This window comes from Paroedura picta, chromosome 2 (genome assembly GCF_049243985.1).
Source record: "Paroedura picta isolate Pp20150507F chromosome 2, Ppicta_v3.0, whole genome shotgun sequence".
NCBI lineage: Eukaryota > Metazoa > Chordata > Lepidosauria > Squamata > Gekkonidae > Paroedura > Paroedura picta.
Genome location: NC_135370.1, coordinates 20,586,646 through 20,604,076, shown reverse-complemented (window position 1 = coordinate 20,604,076; position 17,431 = coordinate 20,586,646). Strand labels below are relative to the sequence as shown.

Genomic DNA, 17,431 nt, shown 5'->3' with positions numbered 1-17,431 from the left:
GGAGAAGGAAGAGGGAAGGAGAGAGGGGGAAGGGGAAGTGGGGGGAGGGTATGTGTTTGTGAGAGAGGGAGGGAGGGAGGGGGTGGATCAAAGAGCAGTGGAGCAGGTATGTGTCCCACATACCTGTGAGATCCTGGGTGGCTTCAGTGGCAGCTGCCTTCTGCAGCACAAGGATCTTCAATGAATTACTGAAGGTAATCTCTGTGAATTCAAGGAAATATTTTGAAACAATACCTTCTTCCTATCATGCTGAGGTTCTGTCTGCAGCTCCTAAGAGCTACTACTAGAGTATGTGGTTGATTCCGCCTCCTGCAGCAGTCATTTTGTTGTTGTGTCCCACACCCTGAGCCAGAATTCCCCAAAAGCCCATGGGCTCAGAAATTGGGGTGACCCCTGCTTTAAATAAATGACTTGCCTGACTGTCTGCAAAGGAGACATTCGTGGAATACAGAAGGGCATCACTGACGTGGTGTTTGGCATTCTTTCAAGAACAGTATTACGGAGTGGCATTTTTCCAACGCTACTTTTGAAACTCAACCTTAAGGGATATTCTGAAGAACTCTTCATCTCAAATTTTGACAGGGAAGGTTTCATGTCAGTCCCAATGTGTCAAATTCACACCTTGTTTCCCCTTCTTAAGTGGGTATCTCAATTGTAAATTCCAAAGACGCTACTCGGCATTTCTGCTCAGAAGTTACGTCACAGTCTTGGCCAGCCGTCTCTCAGACAACTTCTTCTATTTTTTATTTGTTAATTTTATTCCTTCCCCACCTTTCTCCCCAGTGGGGCCCCAGGACAGATTATTATCAATCTCCTTGCCATGTTAACCTCACAACACCCTTGTGAGGTAAGCTAGACTGTGTGCTTTCTCGACCAGGGTTTTGTGAAACCCTGAGGTTTCTTGATGGCCCTGGAAGGGTTTCCTGAATGGGCGGGAGTTAATTAATTTTGAATATATATTTTTTAATTTGTTAAACATTTATCAGGTGATATGAACCATATATGATCATATCGAATCCCCCCCCCCCTCCCAAAATGGTCAATGATGGGCCTGGAGGAGGTGGGAAGGGGAGGGACCCCACGTGGACCATACTTCCCAACTGTATTGTGCACAGCTGCGCTACTTCTGGGGTTTTTCAAAGCCTGAAGAATGTTTCAGAGGTTTCTCAATGGTATTAAAGTTGAGGAAGGCTGCACTTGTCCAGTGCTCTTAATCACTACCCCAGCCTTGCTGAAGTCCCATTGTGGTAGACCAGGGGTAGTCAAACTGCGGCCCTCCAGATGTCCATGGACTACAATTCCCAGGAGCCCCTGCCAGCGAAAGCTGGCAGGGGCTCCTGGGAATTGTAGTCCATGGACATCTGGAGGGCCACAGTGTGACTACCCCTGTGGTAGACAGATGTTCCAAATATATTCCAGGTCAACATGTTGACAGAGTTTGAACATGCAGACAGGGTGCTGCACCAGGCTGCTTAAAGAATAAATTAGTTTTTATTCAGAAGAGAAACAAGTATGCACAGAAAGAGAGAGAGAGAGAGACCTACAGTCTCACAAACAGCTGTCTAGTCATTCTTCTGTTCAATTGCTGTTTTGAAGGAAATGGGGAAAGTGTGCAAAAAAAAAAAAGGAGGAAGTCTCCTGTTGAACCAATCAGGACACTGGAGGAAACAATTTAAAAATCATCGGGAAGTACCTATTCCTTCTATGCTAAATATACATCTATTCTGCTGCCCCCTGCAGGACACCATTTATATTCCTCTCAGTTATGCACACTGCAGATCTTGCACATTCCGACAAAGTAAACCAGTGGCACGGGCATACCTTGAGATTTCCCTAAGCCTTGCTCAAATGCATTCAGATCATCTTGTGGCCTTAAAAAAAGAGGGGGGGGGGACTTGCCAAGATTCTGAATTCTGCCTGACACATGAAACCCAGTGAGGGTCACAAAACTCACAGAACTGATAAAGTAGCCACCTATTAGCAGTATCCCCATGGAGACCCTGGCGAAAGTTTATCCTGTGCTTTGATTGAATCCTGCCTCTTGGCTCCATCTGTGTTTGATAATCAGACCAATGTGAACATCACCTATGCCAAGTCAATGAGATGTGACAGTCCTCGATAAACACCAAGCGCAAGCAGACTTGAGTCCGGCACGGCTGGTCAACAAAACCCTTCGGAACAGTCCCCTTCCGCCGAATCCGACCCCTCTCCAGCTTCTGTCAGCAGATGAGCCCTTTCATGCCTGGTGAAGGAGAGCATCAGCCTTCTGAACCTCTGCCAGGTTTCACGGCAGCGTTTCCCCTCGGCCCTGCCACGGCCTGTTCGGTGAGGGAGAGTCTATCGTGGCCAATCAGTAACAAAGATTTCCTCTGGCAGCAGCCAGTTTGATCAGGTCTTTAGAGGAGGAAATGGGAACGTTGGCTAAGAAAAGTCGTGCTTGGACCAAATCGATCCCTACCCGCTTTCTTCCAATCTGATTTTCATTTTACGCGTCAAACAAGCAAGCGTCTCTAAACGAACGCCTGGGAATTGCATACTTCAGGCCCAAGCCCTATCACGGGCAGGATACCTGAGGCCCGGCCCAATCAATCCGACTTCACTGCAGAAAGATAATATTACATGACACCAAGAGGGAGGGGGAGTGGGGGGAGCCTGTAATTCCAGATTACAGATTTACTCTGTCAGAACTGAGGAGAGATTCTGGTTTTCACAAACCAAACCATAGGATTTGTGTTCAGGAAATGTTATTTAGCAAAGCTTTTGGACTCTTTCCCACCAAGATTAAAGCCTTTCCCTTTTTACTGTTGCCAGCCAGGGAGAGAAACCTCTTTGGCGTCATTTGAAGTTTAATGCTGCCCTCTTCTGAACGTCATGAGAACTTCAGTGCCTTTCCAGATGTGCTGGAACGATGGCCCAGCAGCGCAAAACACGCCGTGCGTTTTAAAAGTACGTTACTTTCCAAACTTCCTTTTCTGCCGTAAACTCATTTGAAGTTTATTTGTTCATTTTATTTAATTGAATTTCATTTTTCAAGGCTGTCCCTCCCTGCAAGCAGGCTTGGGGAGGCTCCCAACATTAAAACCATCTTACAATACAAAATAATTTAAAATTCTCAATATACTGGTTACCACTTCCACAGCACCAGTACTGTTCTCATTGTCTTGCCTGCAGGCATGGTAAAAGGGGAGGGGATATGGGAGGGGCCTGGAGAACAGGGGAGTCACGGAGGAAGGCCAGTAGCTGTTCTTCTTTCATCCTGGCCTCAGCCGTAGGCCTGCTGGAAGAGTGCCATCTTTACAGGCCCTGTGGACGATGAAAATTTTTAAAGGAAAAGGTTAAGATCATCCCCCCACCAACCTACGGCATATTTTAAGAGCCAATGTGGTACATGGTTGGAATGTCAGGCTATAAGATCTGAGAGACCCGAGTTTGAATCCCACTTGTAACACAAGAAGCTCGCTGGGTGATCTTGGGCCGGACATGAACTCTCCTCCTAACCTACCTCACAGGATTGTTGTGAGGCTAAAAAGAAGAAAGAGCAAATGCTTTGGCTCTTCATGAGGAGAAAGGTGGAGTACGGCTGCAGTAAAAATAAATGTTTGTTTAATAAAATAAAAGTAGCCAGTGAGGGGGAGCTCCCCACCTCTAGGCAGCCCTTTCCACTGCTGAACTAGACTCATAGAATCCTAGAGTGGGAAGGGGCCCTACAGGCCTTCTAGTCCAACCCCCTGCTCAGTACAGGATCAGCCTAAAGCATCCAGGAGAAGGATCTGTCCAGCCACTGCTTGAAGACCACCAGTGACGGGGAGCTCACCACCTTCTTAGGCAGTTGATTCCGTAGAAGTCAGCTTCCTGTCTATTCACAAGCCCACAAACTGAGATACACACACTCAGAGAATAAGTACATGCCTACATATATAGTCAGAGGCAAAGGTTTCCCCCACTAGATCACATAGGCATAATGCACAGGACAAGTATGGGGTGACTTGCTGAAACCAGTAGCCCACCAGAAAGCTTTCTGCCGTGTCATGGCTCAAAAACCTGCCTTAACAAAAAAGATCTGCAGTCCCTTAGGAGGAGGTATGGAGGTCCCTGCACTGCCTTGGAAACTCTACCAATGCAAGAAGACCTCGCGGTTCATGGCTGAGTTGGGTCACAAGGTGGGAAGGAGTTGAGGGAAAGAAATGCTAGAATTGCATGCGGATGTTTGATGCAAGTTGAATGTGGGAATCCTTTATTCTTAGCCTGAGTGGAACACAGTGAGTAGGGGCTGCCTGTAACTGTTGCATGCTGTGTGTTGAAGGATGCTTCCTTGGCATTATTCCCATGATGGGGTGGGCAGATTCAGAAAACTGAGCATCATTTTGCTCTCCTTGTCACAGCACGGCGGTGTCTAATAATTCTGGCTGGTCTATGAGTGTAAAAAAAACCATTCATTCTAACAATCCTGCAGGCATCTGGTGTACCTAGAATCATAGAGTTAGAAGGGACATTCAGGGTCATCTAGTCTCACCCCCTGCACGATGCAGGGAACTCACAACTACCTGCTCAAGGACTGTGCCAGAACCAGTCAGAACTGGACCTGTCTCCTCCTTGGATTAAACCAGTGGCTCTCAACCTGGGGGTCGGGACCCCTTTGGGGGTCGAGTGACCCTTTCACAGGGGTTGTGGAACAGCAATCAGTTTGCCCAGGGGGGGCGCCATCCACACAACAGCCTTGCGGGGTAGCTTGAGATAGAGCGTTAGTCAGTCTGGAGCAGTGGAAAAGAGGGAGATGGGCATGGTGGGACAAGAGGCAGAACTGAACTGAGAAACCCCGGGAAAAACCCAGTTTATATACAATCATGAACAATGGATCTTCATGCCATTGGTCCATTTCGGTTTAATTTCTGCGAAAGAACCCTTGCATAGTTCTATGGTTGGGGGTCCCCACAACGTGAGGAACTGTATTCAAGGGTCGCGGCATTAGGAAGGCTGAGAACCACTGGATTAAAGGAAGACACTGGGCAAAGCTGGGCAAAGGCCTCTAATGCAGTAAGGAAACAACACAATGTGCTAGCAGAGAATGAATCCACTGGCTGAGGTGGACTCTCCCAGTCTACGGGCTGCAGGAGCACTCGGGGTCACGTTCCGCTGCCCCCTCCTTGCATCATATCGACTCCTCCCTGGCTTCTGAGAAAAGAGACTGACTGCCAGAGGGCTTAATGCTCAACATTCTCAAAATACGCCCCCTCCTCCTCAGACCATTGTTTGTTTAGTTTCCCCCTCTAATTAAAAACCACTTTAACAGGAGGCATTATCTACTTCCTCCAGGATCTAAATTAATCATGGGTGCCGACAGTGCTAAGTAATCCAATTCCGGGAGCTCAACATGGTGTTAAGGGGTGTTTAATCGCGCGGCACTTGGTCACTTGCGAAGGCCTTCGACACCGGCCCACCAAGGTGCTCCCGGGAGGTTTTTTGGCCATGTGAAATGATGACCGTTTCGACCTTGAAATGGCCGGTTGAGACAGTGTTTGTCGAAATGTCACCCAAGGAAATGCCCATCCAAGGGAAAGGGGATCGGCATTTGGAAGAGAAGGAACGTGGCTGTGGCTGCCTCGTTATTAAGTCCTGATAATGGGCCCCCCAAGGAGACGTGATAACAGCCACTCGAATATTTGCCCCCTTGTTAGTAACCTATTTGTTACGCCTGTGGGCATTTGGCCACGGATGCAAATGAGGGCTTCTGCCAGCCAAGGAACTAACCAATCAAAGGAAGCTGATTGCTCTGCTTAAAGCCAATCCGATTGCTCTGCTAGAGCCAATCCGAACAGCTGTGCTTAGGGCCACTCGGATTGCTCGGATTGTTCCGGTAGGGCCAATCGGATTGCTCTGCTTAGAGCCAATCAGAGGCAGCAAGCTGGCTGCCTGAAAGGTATAAAAGTGCATGAGTTTGCCTGTTTTTCTCTGTTCAGCTGTTGTAGTCTGTTGCTGGAGTTGCTAAATAAAAAGAGCTGTTCTGAAGACTTGGAGCCTGTGATCACTGAACCCGCAGACTTAATACTATTGAGACTGCTCAGCGAGTGGGAGGCTAGGACATATCTGGTTGACCAGGGGGGATTTCACAGGTGACAAATATCGCAGCTCCAATCCACTTCAGTAACTGTTCACACCATAAAATCCAGTGGCAAAGGGTGTCACCGGGGGATTGAAAAAGTGCCCTTTAGCAGGAGGGGAAAGTATCTCTTTTGTATCAGTAGAATCGGAAGGTATAAATCAGGGGTGGCCAAACTGCAGCTGTCCAGATGTACATTGACCACAATTCCCATGAGCCTGGGGCCATCTGGAGAGCCACAGTATGACTAGAAGAATAGTTGGTTCTTATATGCCGCTTTTCTCTACCCGAAGGAGTCTCAAAGCGGCTTACAGTTGCCTTCCCTTTCCTCTCCCCACAAAGGACACCCTGTGAGGTGGGTGAGGCTAAGAGAGCCCTGATATCACTGCTCGGTCAGAACAGTTTTATCAGTGCCGTGGCGAACCCAAGGTCACCCAGCTGGCTGCATGTGGGGGAATGCAGAATTGAACCAGGCATGCCAGATTAGAAGTCCGCACTCCTAACCACTACACCAAACTGGCCCTCTCGACCCCAGGTCTCTCTCCTCCTGCAGAACAAGCACAGCAGTGGGATAATCCTCATTTCTGGCCCACTCACAAGCCCCCAGGAGCCTCCTCAGAAGCAAAGCAGCCAGCAAAAGAGGGCCTCGGGAACAGACTGCAAACACGGGCTATAAACAAACACTTTCTTTGCCGTCGTTTAGACCAGCATAATATGCACCATGGTGCCCTAGTAAAAGATAAAATGTTAATTGGTTGAATAAATTTAAAATGAAGAATCCAAATCTTGTAATCGTAGGTAAACAATCATTTATGGAAAATAACTGTTATTAAAAAAAATGCACCATGATTTATTTCCCGGGGAAATTCTTTGGACACCTTAATGGCAGCAGCATCACAGAATTTGGCAGTCCCTGGGCCGATTTAGCGATCCTCCTCCTTTGAAAGTTTCTTTACCTTTTCTTTCACTGTCAGACCCAATACCTCTTTGATTCTGCACTCCCCCACATGCAGCCAGCTAGGTGACCTTGGGCTCAACATAGCACCGATAGAGCTGTTCTGACCAAGCAGTGATATCAGGGCTCTCTCAGCCTCACCCACCTCACAGGGTGTCTGTTGTGGGGAGAGGAAAGGGAAAGCGACTGTAAACCACTTTGAGCCTCCTTCAGGTAGAGAAAAGTGGCATATAAGAACCAACTCTTCTTCTTCAATAATATCAGGGCTCTCTCAGCCTCACCCACCCCACAGGGTGTCTGTTGTGGGGAGAAGAAGGGAAGGAGATTGTAAGCTGCTTTGAGAATCCTTCGGGTAGAGAAAAGTGGCATATAAGAACCAACTCTTCTTCTTCTTCAATAATCTCAAGGCTCTCTCAGCCTCACCCACCTCACAGGGTGTCTGTTGTGGGGAGAGGAAAGGGAAGGTGGCTGTAAGCCACTTTGAGACTCCTTCGGGTAGAGAAAAGTGGCAAATAAGAACCAACTCTTCTTCTATGTGGGGCAGTGGAGTAAAAAAAAACAAAACACTCCCTTGTTTTTACCTGATTCCTGGGACAAGGACATCGTGTCTGAGGGAGGATATTTTGGTTTGTTTGTTTCTTTGTTTTTTTGCAATGCCCCTCCAGTGCTGCTGCAGGCAAGGCTAAGCAACTGGCAAAAATGACTGCCAATGTGAGAGGCAGAACAGGTTTTCCCCTCCACAACTCTACCACCTGGTGAGTTTCCACGATGAGAGACACTCACAAGCCAAGAGCAAGGTCAGTTCATCTCCTGCATGAACTGGGCTCGGTGGATGGAAGCAACAGATGGAGTCCCTGGTGTCCAGATGCCACCGGCAGCTGTGTCCACCATCATGGTTCCACTTTCCCCAGACCCTAGGAGTGGCCAAGGCTGCCCTTCCCAGCTCTCCCCATCATGATTGCAGGCATGTAGGGGGGGGCAGAGGAAATGGACACTTTGGGCCAGTCCACATTCTGTGCTAACGTTTGTACCAAACACAAGGTGCTGATTGACACTGACCTGGATTGTTGGTCCATCTAAGTGCCACTGAGTAGCAACAGGGTGCCTTTGTAGGGTTTTCAAGGCACATGAGGGTCTTTGCCGTGGCCTGCCTCTGCATAGCAACACCGGACTCCCTTGGTGTCTCCCATCCAAGTGTGAGCCCGGGCCTGGATAGCTCAAGGCAAGCTCGATCTCGCCGTGGTTAGTATTTGGATGGGAGACCTACAAGGAACACTAGGGGCCTTGATGCAAAGGCAGATTACGACAAGCCACTTTCAAACATATTTTGCCTAGTAGCCAGACAGTCCTAGGATCTTATGCTATACCAGCCTTTCTGAACATTTTTTTTTAACCATCAAGAAATCCCTAAAACATCCTCCAGGCTTCAAAATACCCCAGAAGTGAAGCAATTGTGCAGAATATGGTGGGGAAGCATAGTTGTGTCCATGTCCACCCAGGGCCTTCCCACCCACTCCAGGCCCATCATTGGCCATTTTACTTTTTATTATTTTTACATTTGTATCCTGCCTCTCTTGACAAATGTCGCCTCGAGGCAGAATAATCCATTAAATCCCATTGAAACATTAAGAGGACATTACCCCAAATATCAAGAGCCTCTTGTGGTGCAGAGTGGTAAGGCAGCAGACATGCTGTCTGAAAGCTCTGCCCATGAGGCTTGGAGTGTGAGTCCAGCAGCTGGCTCAAGGTTGACTCAGCCTTCCATCTTTCCGAGGTCGGTAAAATGAGTACCCAGCTTGCTGGGGGGTAAACGGTAATGACTGGGGAAGGCACTGGCAAACCACCCCGTATTGAGTCTGCCATGAAAACGCTAGAGGGCGTCACCCCAAGGGTAAGACATGACAAGGTGCTTCCACAGGGGATACCTTTACCTTTACCTTTTACCCCAAATATCAACAATTATAAAGAAGGCGGTGTAAACTCAGCAATATACTCCCCAATCCAATTTAGTTAATCCTAACCAGGACCAATACCTTGGTCCCAATGATGTAAAAACTGGGCTTTGGTATTCTGCATTCAATGTGGGAACGCCTCGGATAGGGCAAGATCACCCGTTTGTAACTTTTAGGAGGGAAGGGGAGGTTAACATGACCATATATAGTCATATCACCCGATAAATGTTCACCCTGCCTGAACTTCCACAATTCTGTAAGGCTTGCAAAAGGGAGATCAGGCTAGTTAGTCCAGCTAGTTAACATTATTATCTCCTCCGCATTCAGCCCCCAAATTCTAGCAGTTGAACCTAGGACTAGGGGCATGAAAGGCCTGTTTTCTACCAATGAGCTATGATCCCCTCCTCTGGAATGCGTCAAGAGCGCAGACTGCATGGCATGCGTGAGACACAGTCTCCAGTTAATTATTAGTTTAATGCCATCATTAGAAAGCCACAATATTTACATGGCTTTCATCAAAGCAGCTCGTCTCTGAGCCTGAGAGGTCTGTTCTGGAAGCGCTGATCCAGACCCCGGAGAAGGGAAGGAGCGTCGAATCCTTGCTGGCAAACCTCCCAGGCGTATCCTCTGGCACTTGTTCTCCAGCCCCCTCTGTTCAAAGAGGTCAGCGGTTTAGACCAATGATTCGTGGCCACCGTGGCTTGTTTCATTTGACTTGAAGATGAAAGTCCTCAAAATGAAACAAATGCACATGCAAAGTTAGTTCCCATGACCAAATCCCTCAAAGAGCAACTTCTGCCTGTGATGAAGCAAAGACATTGCAGCTCTGGCCACAGGATTTGATAGCTGAGCCCCACAAGCCAGCTATTGCTTTTAAGAACACAAGAACACCCTGTTGGATCAGACCAGAGGTCCATCTAGTCCAGCCTCCTGTCTCACACAGTGGCCAAGCAGTACTCCTGGAGGGCCAACAACAGAAGAAGAGGAGGAAGAAGAAGAAGAAGAAGAAGAAGAAGAAGAAGAAGAAGAAGAAGAAGAAGAAGAAGAAGAAGAAGAAGAAGAAGAAGAAGAAGAAGAAGAAGTTCGTTCTTATATGCTGCTTTTCTCTACCCGAAGGAGTCTCAGAGCAGTTTACATTTGCCTTCCCTTTCCTCTCCCCACAACAGACACCCTGTGAGGGAGATGAGGCTGAGAGAGCTGTGATATTCCTGCTCAGTCAGAACAGTTTTATCAGTGCCGTGGTGAGCCCAAGGTCACCCAGCTGGCTGCATGTGGGGGAATGCATAATCAAACCCGGCTCACCAGATTAGAAGTCCACACTCCTAACCACTACACCAAGTTGGCTCAACAGAGCCTAGAGGCCAAGGCCTTCCTAAGAACATCAGAAGAGCTCTGCTGGATCAGATCAGGGGTCCATCTAGTTCTGCATCCAGTCTCACACAGTGGCCCCCCAAAAAGAAAAAAATAACTTAATTGCCCCAAATTGAATCAAGAACCAAAAAAGCTGAGAAAATACAAAAGTGTAGCCTAATATTATGAATGCAGTGTGTTGATGCCATTGGCCATTCAGTCCTGTCTGGCTTGCAGTTAAAATTTCTCAAATATATGAAAACATATGCATTTAATACAATAAGAATTAAAAACACTCAAAGGCCTAAATAATAGCCCCCCATACAAAATCAGTTCTTAAAATATGACCTCAACCCAATGCATCTCAGCATGATAGCCTTCTTCAATGGTCAGCCATACAGAAGCACACAGAAGACTGTGAAATACAATAGCTCCAATCATATAATAAGTATTTTCCAAACAGAAAGGACCTGTTAGAATAGTGGTTCTCAACCTGGGAGTCAAGACCCCTTTGGGCCCCACCACTGTTGCCGCTCCTCCTGAAGGCATCCTCCAATTTATAACCCATTTATATACCATCATGAACAATGGATCTTCACGCCATTGGTCCGTTTCAGTTTAATTTCTGTGAAAGAACACTTGCACAATTTTATGGTTCGGGGGCACCACAACATGAGGAACTGTACTAAAGGGTCACGGCATTAGGAAGGTTGAGAACCACTGGGCTAGAGGTTGTAATCTTATAAACTGTGACTCAGGGCTAGGCTGAAATTGCAGAGGCCTCTTTTTTTTGTAGGCCCTGGTTCAATACACTTGTAAAAAGTGGTCACTTCACTGTATACCATCCTCCCAGGGTCCAGATCCATAAATAATAAAATATAGTATGGAGCCAATAATATGGATTGTATGCAGAACATCAGAAGAGCCCTGCTGGGTCTCTCTCTCTCTCTCTCTCTCTCCTCCCTTTTCAAGCAGCAAATGGTTGGGAAATCTGGGATACATGGATCAACCTAGCCCGGAGTCACAGTTTATAAGATGACAACCTCTACCAGGTCCTTTCTATTTTGAAAAGATGGGAGCTAAGAAGAGTTGGCTCTGGCAAGTACTTGGATGAGAGACCCCCCCCCCCCAAGAGGTCCAGGGTTGCTAAGCCATCTCTGTTTCTCCCTTGCCTTGAAAACCCTAGAGCAGGGATGGCTAAAACTGGTTCTCCAGAGATCCATGGACTACAATGACCATAAGCCCCTGCCAGCACCGTTTATTTATTCTATTTATATGCTGCTGCTCCTAGAACCAGCTAGCTCACGGTTAGTTGTAGTCCGTGGACATCTGGAGAGCCATAGGTTGGCCATCTGGGCCCAAGAGGGTCATCATAAATTGGCTGCAACTTGGCAGCACTTTCTACCATCCTTTGGAAGCACCCAGGAGGCATCACTGTGCAATCTTCAGGGACCATCAATTTCAAACAGTTTTTTTCTTCTAGAGCAGTGGTCCACAACCTTTTTTAGGCTCCAGACCGGTGGGGGGGAGGGCGATCTGGCCACCGCGCATGCGCGGCGGCCCATGTGCAAACGCGCATGTGCGGCAGGTCCACGCATGCGCGTTGCGTTTGCACCACCCTCTGGCAAAAATGTGCATATGCGGCAATTTCACGCATGCACATTTGCAGCCATGCATGGCGCATGGGCGCATGGGCGCATGTGCAGTCCTGCTGCACATGCGCGTTTGCACTGGTGACCACTCTTCCCTCTCCCCCCCCCGCAAAAAGAAGCTTGCCAGGCCGCAAGCTAATCGGCCACTTTGGTGGCCGATTTGCTTGCGGCCTAGGAAGTTTCTCACTGCGGGGGGGGGGGCGGGGAGAGGAAGCCGCGGCCCGGTGCTGGGGCCTTCGCAGCCCAGTACCGGGCCGTGGCCCGGTGGTTGGGGACCACTGTTCTAGAGGACAACAATTGTCTTGGAGCGTCCCAATATTTTGTGATTGGCCTTGGCTCCCATGACAACCATTGTGGAGAGGTGTTCATTCATTGCTCTCCAAATCCCAAGGCTTATCAAACTTGTGGGCTCCCAGTTCCTGAGAACGTAGCTGGGAATAGGGGTGCCCAATGATTCTCAGGGACTATTTACGCACTGGAGGTTTCATGCTGGGCTGGAGTTTTAGTCGTGGCAGGTTACCCCACCTCTTCCAGCACCCACATGGAGGAGCATTTGGCCTGGTGCACCTCATCCGCCCCTGATTTGTGCTCCTTCACGGGAGCTGGGGCAGTGAAGTTCCCAGTGCGGAAACGGTCAGGGAGTTATAAGCCGGGTTTTCGTTCTCCCTCTGAAATAAACTTCATACAAATTTAGTGTGCTTCCCGCCTTGTCAACCTGGGGCTGGGGAGCCCCATTCATGAATACCCTGTGGAGGTAAGGCTAGGATACACATCACCCCTTTATTTTGGGGTCGGGTGGGGGAAAGACGAAGAGGGGGGGAAACGGTGGTGCGTGAAATACGATGACCTTAAACGGAAGCATTTTGGCTTACCACCGAGTAGAGCAAATAGCCTGAATCAGGATTATTTTTCCCCGAGTTTATGACCCATGAGGACGCTTAGGCGACTGCCGAGCTTCTAAATGCCGCTGTTTATGAGATCCTTCCATCTGTGGGGAAGGGAGAAACAATCATGTTCATTTATGTGCCAGGGAGGCACACAATTCCCTCCACGGCAGGGATGATCAAGAAAAATGCTCTGAGGAAAAGGTCGGCGGCAGGGCGGGAGATCAGGATGGATGGTCAGGAGGGTTCCCACACTGAAATGCCACCGCCTGCAGCCACTGCGACCTTGCCTCGTGTGCCGGATAATCAATCCTATTTAGCTAAAAGCGGCCTCGGGATTATTGTTTCAGAGAGCCAGTGAGGTCTGATGCTGAAGAGCATCGGACTCAAATCTGAAGAATCGGGTTCGATTCCCCACTGGTCCACATGAAACCTGCCTGGTGACCTTTGGCCAGTCACAGTTCTCTCAGAGCTCTCTCGGCCCCACCTGCCTCGCAAAGGACCTGTTGTGTGGAGAGGAAGAGAATTGTCAGCCCCCTTGAGACACAGGAGCTAGATGCTCTCAAGAGATAGATGCCTGCTATGGGGCAAAGGCGACTGTCTGCTGCTTTGAGTTTCCTTATAGTAGAGAAAAGCGGGATATAAAAACCTTCTCTTCACCTTCAGTCGGGACCCCTCTTGTTTTTCTGGACCATCTCAAATAGCAGAATGAGAAACTGTGGCTGAGCCCCCCTCCCGCCACACTCAGGTTACCAAAACTGCCTCAGGAGGAATTTGATTGTCTCTTATATTCTGATCAGTCACACAGAAGACAGAATCATGCTTCAGCCATGCTGCGTGGTATGACTTTTTTGTGTGGGGGCTTTCAGAGATGACAGGAATTCTACAAACAAGTTCCTGAGTGTTTTTCTTCCTTTAAAAAACAGCTGTGTGAGGGCTCTATTTGGATCAGGACTGTGGCTTGGTGTTTGAATTGCAATCAGCAAGTAATTTGGTGAAGTCAGCCCTGAAGGGTTGTTGTTATGTTATTAAACTGCAACAATGTGCTCACTAGTGACACCAGATGGTCACTGGTGGGACTGCAACCACGAGGAATGGAAATCCCCCAGCTCATGTGGCAGGGAGATCCCTTTCTTTAAGTCAGACCACTGCCCACTCCCTCTTCCTTCAGGAAGAGAAGGCTCTCTGCTAGCAAGGAGGAAGGCATGCTTCATAAAGCTCTCAGCTCTCTCCGTCTGCTGATGTGTGGGCATGTAATCCTGCTTGCAAAGCCAGCCATAGTTGCTTGCAATGTGTTTTCTTTGGGACTACTTTTAGGCTTGTGTACACTGCTTCAGTAAGAAAATTGAAGCTGTTAAATATGATATATATTCATGTGTAATTAAGATTGTGCACGGCAGCATCCAATTCGGCCGTTCCAGTCCGACGCAGCCAGGACCGCACCATGGGGGAGGCATGGGGTGCATCAGTCGCTGCACACATGCAGATGCGGAGCTCCGCTCCTGTGTGTGTGCACTGAGTTGCAGGAAAGGGAAGATGACTGTAAACCGCTTTGAGACTCCTTCGAACAGAGAAAAGCAGCATATAAGAACCAACTCTTCTTCTTCAGTAATATCAGGGCTCTCTCAGCCTCACAGGATGTCTGTTGTGGGGAGAGGAAAGGGAAGGCGAATGTAAACCGCTTTGAGACTCCTTTGGGTAGAGAAAAGCGGCATATAAAGACCAACTCTTCTTCTACCTCACAGGGTGTCTGTTGTGGGGAGAGGAAAGGGAAGGCGAATGTAAACCGCTTTGAGACTCCTTCGAGTAGAGAAAAGTGGCATATAAAAACCAACGCTGCTTCTTCTTCTTCAAGTGAGATCTGACAACACTTTGGAACAAGCTGGTTCCTCAGGGTAGTCCCTTCCTCCACGTTTGCCATGGTTCTAGACCACAGCGCCATGCCTAGCACATGCGGCTTCCCTCCTTACACCACCATTTCCCCCTTTGCTGCGAGTGATCAAAATGTGTGTGGGGGGGGGGAGCATTAAGAGCCCGGCTTGAGAATCGCATCCCCTGCCAAATCCTTGTTCACAGACAGCTCTGCTCGTTCCGACTGCCTGCTAACCAGGAGCCTTGGCAGCCTGCTCCTTCTTGGCACAGGCCATGCGGGCAGCAGCTGGGCGGCTTGGAGTGTCGATATTTTGCAGCTGGTCGCTGTGGCATTTGGCAAAAGCCCGCCGTCCAGATGGACGCTAAATTTCCTTTAATGTTCATAACATGTCAAAAGTGAATAATCCTATGTCAAAACGGCTTAGGAGTGCATTTATCTATCTGTTTACAGAGACTTGTTTCTGACAGCTTGGGGGCTGCTAGAAACTCCGCTGGAATTCAGATCTGGGTTCTCGGCAGGTCCCCATACCCTGAAGTCTTCCCTGCCTGTTTCCCAATATGGGGAAGGTGCAATATAGTCCGTATTAATCATAGAATCATAGAATCATAGAGTTGGAAGGGGCCATACAGGCCATCCAGTCCAACCCCCTGCTCAACGCAGGAACGCAGGTATTCCTGTTGTGGATGTTGATTTGCCTGCACCAAGTCCTCCTCTCCCACAGGGGGCACTCACGCTACTAAATAATCCATCACTTTTTTTTTTTTAATTATTAGCCAGAGCTCAAGGTGGTTTACGGAATAAAATAAGAGGCACAACACAAAAAATCTGCAAAAAATCATTATTTAGGGCTGTTGGTAAACGTACAGATATGTGGTCCTATGCGGTTTCAGGCTATGCCTATGAAGAAATGTATGTTCAGTGCATAATAGGAACTCGCACAACATTGTATTTTTAATATATGGTTAATTATTTTTTTCCTGTAAAAAATGTTTTGTATTTTTTGTATATTATAGAAATTTTCCTGAGGAAGACTCGGGTTGAATATTTCTATCCGGGAAGTCGCTTGAGGAAATTTTGTTCATATTGTTTTTTTTCTGCCAATTTTATGGTGTAGATCAGGGGTTCCCAACCTGAGGCCCTCTTTCTGTGTGGCCCTCCAACCTGCTTGTCTGCTGCTATCACCCTCAGGGCGTTTCCCCCCAGACCCATGCTGTTCTTCCTGCCTCAAGAGGCACCATCTACTGCTGTTCATCCTGGCCCTTTCTTGCAAAAAAAGAGACAATAGCAACATGTTTTTTTTTTTTTTGTCTCCATGGTTCCTTCTGTCAGCCCCCTCTTGTTCATATCCTCCATAATAGCCTTTTGGCCATTCTAGGTGCTTTGCTAGCCAGCAAAGCTCAGGCCCCCATACCACTCAGCTTTTTAACTCCTCCATGAATTACCATGTTGAAGCTATGTAGGTATATAAGTACGGTAAAGTCGCTGTGTGAATGGGTTCAGGAGATGTCAGGTCAGCTTATGCAAAAAAAAGGCAGGAAAAAGACAATAAAAGGCCTGGTGTTTTTGCAAAAAAAAAAGGATACAAAGTGTTTTGCATACTGAAGCATTCTTCCTCACACAAGCGCTGGTTGCTCTGACTTCTGGCCTTGCTTCCTTCTGCCTCTCCTCCCTTCCTCACTCCAGCTAGGAGCCTTCTTATACATCTGGGATTGTAGGAGCCAGTGAGAGGCCCCTTGAGTACTCTCTTAGCATGGAAGCTAATGGCACTCCCCTTCTCACTTCTTCCTCCAGCCAAGTTCCTCTCCCTCTGGCTGCCATTTTGCTTCTCATGACTGAGGCTTGGCTGGCAAGCAGTGATGTGTATGTGCACCTGCATATAATTGGAAGCCAACTTAGTGGCATATCCTCTGCTCCAGGAGGAAGGCTGCCCTCGTTCACTCTTTCTGACTACTTGCCCTTTTTTGGAGGGCCCCCAATTTTTAACATATTAAAATTAAAACGTGTTAGCAGGTTTATATTTAAACTTCAAGGGACTGTGTTTATTAAGAAATAAATCTCATAGTATTCAATGTACTTAGGATTGCAATTCCACCATCTGGTAGGGCCAGATTCACAATCCATTTTTTTAAAAATTGGTTCCTAGCCTGTGTATATAGCCCAGTGTTTCTGAGAACTACAGTGAATAGGTGGACAGGAGTCTCTTCTGTTCTCTGCCATGGTCAAATTGAAAATCCCCAGATAATAGCAGCTAGAGTGGAGTGGATTTAATGGGAAAGGGAGGAGTTTGGCCCCTAAAATTATACTACTCATATTTTTATTTATTCAAGGATAACATTGAAACTCTGCAACTGCTGCTCTGCTAAAATGTCTGCAAAAGTGGTTTCTGTTTCAAAGAAACAAAAATTGTAGATGAGCACCGTGTCTTTAATGACAAATTGAGTACTGAGGGGCTTTTCGCATGCCTTCAAAATCGTACAATGGTTGCCAATTGAAAACGCTACTGATTTGCCATTATGCACAACGTCGTTGACAATCTGCCACACACCTGAAACCGATCCGCAAAAAGCGCTTCCTTGTAGCGCTTTCAGGGAAATCCCCAAAAGTGGATTCACCCTCCGGAAAGCGCTACACTCCTGCAACCAATCTGCAACACTAGCGGGAAAGTTCT

The 17,431-nt window shown here is 47.8% G+C and overlaps 1 long non-coding RNA gene across 1 annotated transcript in view; it reads right to left on the bottom strand.

Annotated features, from left to right (window-relative positions):
* Positions 1-3,114: 3,114 nt before the first annotated feature.
* Positions 3,115-17,431, bottom strand: part of LOC143829085 (uncharacterized) — a 40,771-nt gene continuing 26,454 nt past the window's right edge. Inside the window, exons 2-4 of the long non-coding RNA XR_013227998.1 lie at positions 12,879-12,994; positions 9,510-9,734; positions 3,115-3,303 (exon numbers count right to left, since the gene is read on the bottom strand). This is a non-coding gene — a long non-coding RNA (uncharacterized LOC143829085). The remainder of the gene's footprint in view (positions 3,304-9,509; positions 9,735-12,878; positions 12,995-17,431) is intronic.